Consider the following 6,546-nt stretch of genomic DNA (forward strand, 5'->3'; position numbering starts at 1 on the left):
TTTTTCGGTGAGAAACCAATGACAGCAAATTGATTATGAAGATGGCCTATTGACCCGGACTTTCTATAAGAAGGAAATGACAAGGACTTCAGAATGATCAGGTGACGGCTTACAAGAATTTTTAACCCGGAGCACAACCTATCAAATTTGTTCTTGTGTTTATTTTGCAGGATAAGTTTAACATGGATAAGTCCAAATTAAACTGGGGGCTAATGTCGGGGATATACCCCATGGAATGACCCGGACGGGAGTATGACCCGGCCGGATTTGGCAACTCACTGGTGACCCGCCCTGACTTGGTGACTCACGAAGTGACCTGCCCGGATCTCTCCACTCACTGATGACCCGGCTGGGCTTGGTGACTCATTGGTAACCCGGCAAGTGGGTCAGAGGAACAACAAGACCCGATGGCCCGACAGGCGGTTCATGGAAGAACGGCTTATGTTATGGTGGGCCAGCTTAAGAGGAAATCATAAGGAATATTCCCTTACAAAGGAAGCAAGACTAGGACTCCACTTGTAATAGAGTAATCCTAATCCTAATAGGACTAGTGATGTAAGCCGCTCCTTCAACATATATAAGGAGGGGCAGGGAACCCCAAGAGGGACAGATTTCACAAGTTAGGTTTAGACAGGCAAGTCAATAGCTCTCGAAATAGAGCACCCCTGTAATCGTGATTATCATCATCAATATCAATGAAGCAAGATGTACGCTTTTACCTCCACCGTGAGGGGCCGAACCTGGGTAAAACCTCGCGCCCTTCGTCCCGCTCAACCCCTCTCAAGCTACCACATAGATGTGTTGGCCTCACAACTAAGTCCTTTCAACTAGGACGTGTGCCGTGACAATTCCATGATAGTGCGGGACACCATAATGGTGTACGACACTAGATATGATGTCTATCATCGGTCCAGATTCGGCTGTTTTAACTGGTTTGGCTTCTATCCACTTAGTGAACTTGTTGACCATTACCAACAAGTATTTCTTCTTATGGCTTCCCCCTTTAAGAGGTCTGACCATATCGAGCCCCCGGACCAAAAAGGGCCAAGTAATGGGGATTTTTCGGAGGGCAGTAGGCGGCATATGGCTTTGGTTAGCGGAAAACTGGCATCCAACGCAGTGCTGCACGAGGTCTTGTGCATCTGCCCGGGCTATGGGCCAAAAGAAATCCGTGCAGAAGGCTTTACTTACAAGGGCCCGGGCTACGGCATGATGGCCGCCAAGAGCAGCGTGTATTTCAGCCAAGAGCTTCCGTCCCTCGTCTTCAGAGGTACATCATTGAAGGACCCCTGTAGTACTTTTCTTGTATAGTTCTCCTTCATGAACTTTGTAGGCTTTCGAACATCGAACGATGCGATGGGCCTCAGTTTGATCCTCAGGGAGCTCATTCCTAGTGAGGTAGGCAAGGAAAGGCTCGATCCATGGGGCAATTACACCCATAATTTCATGGACTGATGGTGTTATTTTGGTGCCTGAGCCCCCGATGATATCGGGACTGTGTTCGGAATCGGGGGGGTATGATCGGCTCTGGGTCGATGCTCCCGTTCTCGTCCTGCCACACCACGGATGGCTTGAAGAGCCTTTCCACAAAGGTTTTAGGTGGGATGGGGTCGCGTTTAGCGCCCATGTGAGCAAGGATATCCCCGGCTTGATTACTCTCTCGAGCCACGTGATGAAACTCGAGACCCTTGAACCGAGCTGATATTTGGAGTACGGCGTTGTGGTAAGCAGCCATCTTCGGATCTTTTGCATCATAGTCTCCGTTTATTTGGGATATTGCGAGGTTGGAATCCGCGCGCACCTCAAGGCATTGTATGCCCATGGAGACAGCCATCCGAAGACCATGCAATAGGGCCTCATATTCGGCTGCATTGTTAGAGTCTGTATATAGTATTTGGAGCACGTAACAAACTATGTCTCATGTGGGGGATGTCAAGACAACACCAGCCCCCAGTCCGGCCAACATTTTAGAGCCGTCAAAGTGCATCACCCAGTTGGAATACGTGTCATACTCTTTAGAGAGTTTGGACTCTGTCCATTCGGCGACGAAGTCAGCCAACACCTGAGATTTAATGGCTCGGCGTGGTCTGTACGTTGTTTCAAATGGTAGGAGCTCAATGGCCCATTTGGCAATCCTGCCAGTGGCATCCCGGTAGTTTATAATATCATTGAGTGGTACTTCGGAAGCCATCGTGATTAAGCACTCTTGGAAGTAGTGCCGTAGCTTGCGGGATTCCATAAAGACCACATATGCTATCTTCTGATAATGTGGGTATCGGGATTTGCATGTTGTAAGGACCGTCAATACGTAATATACTGGTTTCTGGAGTGGGAATTTATATCCCCCCTCTTCTTGTTCGACGACGAGCACCGCACTCACCACCTGGTGAGTTGCCGATATGTAAAGCAACATTGGTTCACCGACATTTGGCGCGGCCAGGATGGGGTTGCTTGCTAGCAAAGTTTTTATTTCCTCTAGTCTGGCTGTTGCCGCGTCCGTCCACGCAAAGTGGTCGGTGCATCGGAGCAGGCGATACAGTGGCAGTGCCTTTTCTCCTAGTTTGGAGGTAAAAGCTCAAGGCGGTCACACACCTGGCTAATTTTTGGACCTGTTTGAGGTCAGTTGGTGTTGCCAATTGTGACAGGGCTCGGATTTTGGCTGGGTTTGCTTCGATTCCTCTATTGGAGACAATAAACCCGAGCAGTTTGCCGGCGGGAATGCCGAAAACGCACTTTTCCGGATTGAGCCTTATGTCATATGTCCGGAGGTTGTCGAATGGAAGCGTAAGTCGCCCACCAATGATTCAACATGCTTTGTTTTGATGACTACGTCATCTACATATGCCTCCATAGTCTTGCCGATTTGCTTTTCCAGGCATGTTTGAATCATGCGCTGGTAAGTGGCGCCGGTGTTCTTGAGCTCGAAAGGCATAGTGTTGAAGCAGAAAGGCCCATACGGGGTGATGAATGCCGTTAGGGCTTGGTCGGATTCCTTCATCTTGATTTGATGGTATCCAGAGTATGCGTCGAGGAACATAGTGAATCATGTCCCGCGGTTGTGTCGATATTCTGGTCGATGGGAGGTAGTGGGAAGGGGTCTTTAGGGCAGGCCTTGTTAAGGTCTTTGAAATCGACACACGGGCGCCAGGATTTATCCTTCTTTGGTACCATGACCAGGTTCGCTAGCCAGTCCAGATGTTTGATCTCTCTGATAAACTCGGCTTCTAGTAGCTTGGCTAGCTGCTCCCCCATAGCTTGTCGCTTGGGTTCAGAAAATCGCCGGAGCGTTCTCTTGACCGGCTTGTATCCCTTTAGTATGTTGAGACTATGTTCGGCCAGCGCACGTGGAATTCCTGGCATATCCGAGGGGTGCCAAGCAAAGATGTCCAAGTTTTTGCGCAAGAACGCTCGTAATGTGGCATTAACCGTCGGGTCCAGCTGCGCCCCAATGGAAGCTGTTTTCTTGGGATCCGTCGGGTGGACTTGGAATTTGACTATTTCGTCCGCTGGCTTGAAAGAGGTGGATTTGGACCTTTTATCAAGGATTACGTCATCCTTATCCACTGTGGAACGCAGTGCGGTGAGTTCCTCGACCGCTAGGGCTTCGGATAGTGCCTCAAGGGCCAGGGATGCGGTTTTATTTTCAGCGCGGAGTGCTATGTTCGGATCACTAGAAATAGTGATAACACCATTGGGCCCGGGCATTTTGAGCTTCATATACCCGTAATGAGGTATAGCTTGAAAGCGTGTGAATGCGTCTCGCCCTAATAGGGCATGATATCCGATGTTGAAAGGAGCCACCTGGAAGATTATCTCTTCGGACCTATAGTTTTCTGGGGTGCCGAATATCACATCCAGCTTAATTTTCCCCAAGCATCTTGCTTCCCTGCTGGGAATGATTCCCTAAAGGATGTGTTGCTCTGCTCAATGCGACTCCTGTCCATTTGCATTTTGTTGAGCATGTCCTCATAGATGAGGTTCAGTCCACTGTCTCCGTCCATTAGCACTTTAGTGAGCCAAAAACCATCTACAATTGGGTTGAGGACTAGAGCGGTTGGTGCTCGGACTGAGTAGGATCTTGGTTTGTCATCGGCATTGAAAGTAATTGTCGTATCGTTCCAAGGGTTTATTGCTGCTACATGGCAGACTTCGGCAAGGTCGCGAAGTGCCCATTTGCGCCGATTATTTGATGAGAAGGTCTCGAAGACTGTGAGTACTTCGGGATCATGTTCCGAAAAGTAATTTTTCCAGTATAGTGTTGGTGAGGATACCCTCACCGCTCTTAGCCACCTGCCAGAGTATCCAACATGCCCGCACGTTGTGTGTTGGTTCGGTATTCGGCGTCATGTGTATTTGGGAGGGCGTGTTGAGACATTCTTTGAAGATAGTTTTTTGTCCCGTAAAGGGCTTGAATTTCTTGTCCACGGGATGATGATTAGGTGCTCCGCGAGGGTGCACCCTTTTTGCCCACCTGGGAGATGGCTTAAAGGCCTACAGTTCCAAGCGGGCTGTCTGAGTTTTCCAGGCACTTTCCATTGCGCAATACTTATGTACTATGTGTGCCAAATCTGCAAAGTGCGGGACATGACAACGATTGAGGGCGTTAAGGATTCCATTGTCCGTATAGTTGTTGCGAAATACTGAAATTGCGTCGTTGTCATAGCAGTCTTTTATCTTGTTTTTAACAAGGAGGAGCCCAAAAGTGATGGACTGTCTCTCGAGCTGCTGTCGCACATACATTAGGTCGCATATGTCCGGAGGGCCGGAGTTTCTTAGAGAATATTTCTTGTGGTGGGTGGGCGGGCTCGAATTCGCACCCTGACACGCCGTGGAATCCAGAGTTTGAAAAGTTTCCGAGGTTACCGGCCCAAGCTCCGGAGTGTCCGGGGAATTCTCAGGCTTAATGTTCGATCTTGTGTTCGGAGGGCAGGGAGTGTCCTCTCGAGGGCTCATATCCGGTTCTCCAGGTTTGGAAATCTGAAACATGTTGGTTCTCAACATAGGAGACGAGTTATTGTCAGCCCGTTCCTCCACAACCGCTACCTGATGGGTAATCGGCGGAGATTTAATTTCTCTCTGATCGGGTTTAAGCCCGATCCGATCATAGTCGGTTGAGACTCCCAGGGCGGCGATGCGATCTAGCAGCTCGTTCAAAGATGATAGATCTGCCGGATCCATCTTGTCAGAATATCCGGGGCTGATACGAAGGGGATTTTCGGCGACTTGGGGGTTGTCTTTGGCTTAATGGCCGAACGGGCACCCAGAGTGAAGTTGCCGAGCCGGAGGGTTTGCCCTGGAATTAGGGCTCCTTCGGAAGTGATACTGTCATTGATGACAAGGCGAGCCATCGGTCCTTCAGTTGATGCCATAGAGGAACTCTCAATGAAAGCACCAATGTCGCTGACAAAACCGGCAGATCTCGGGTAGGGGGTCCCGAACTGTGTGTCTAAGGATCAAAGGCAACAGGAGATAGGGGACACGATGTTTTACCCAGGTTCGGGCCCTCTTGATGGAGGTAATACCCTACGTCCTGCTTGATTGACTTTGATGAGTATAGGGGTTACAAGAGTTGATCTACCACGAGATCATAATGGCTAAACCCTAGATGTCTAGCATGTATGACTATGATTGCCTCTACAGAGTAAACCCACCAGTTTATATAGACACCGGAGGGGGATAGGGTTTGTACAGAGTCAGTTTATAGAGAAAGGAATCTTCATATCCGCACGCTAAGCTTGCCTTCCATGCCAAGGAGAGTCCCACCCGGACACGGGGGAAAGTCTTTCGTCTTGTATCTCCATGGCCCATTAGTCCAGCCCATGTTGCATAGCCCAGACGCCCGAGGACTGATGACCCACAAGTATAGGGGATCTATCATAGTCCTTTCGATAAGTAAGAGTGTCGAACCCAACGAGGAGCAGAAGGAAATGATAGGCGGTTTTCAGCAAGGTATTCTCTGCGAGCACTTAAATAATAGGTAACGGATAGTTTTGTGATAGGATAATTTGTAACGAGTAACAAGTAACAAAAGTAAATAAAGTGCAGCAAGATGGCCCAATCCTTTTTGTATCAAAGGACAAGCCTGGACAAACTCTTATATGACGTAAAGCGCTCCCGAGGACACATGGGAATATCGTCAAGCTAGTTTTCATCACATTCATATGATTTGCGTTCGGTACTTTGATAGTTTGGTATGTGGGTTGACCGGTGCTTGGGTGCTGTCCTTACTTGGACAAGCATCCCACTTATGATTAACCTCCATTGCAAGCATCTGCAACTACAACAAAAGTATTAAGGTAAACCTAACCATAGCATGAAACATGTGGATCCAAATCAGCCCCTTACGAAGCAACGCGTAAACTAGGGTTTAAGCTTCTGTCACTCTAGCAACCCATCATCTACTTATTACTTCCCAATGCCTTCCTCTAGGCCCAAATAATGGTGAAGTCTCATGTAGTTGACGTACATACATCTCATCAAAATATCAAACGAATACCAAATTCACATGAATACTAATAGCAAGACTTCTCCCATGTCCTCAGGAAC

This window comes from Triticum urartu, chromosome 2A (assembly GCF_056163025.1).
Source record: "Triticum urartu cultivar PI428250 chromosome 2A, HENAU_Tu73, whole genome shotgun sequence".
NCBI classification, from domain to species: Eukaryota; Viridiplantae; Streptophyta; class Magnoliopsida; order Poales; family Poaceae; genus Triticum; species Triticum urartu.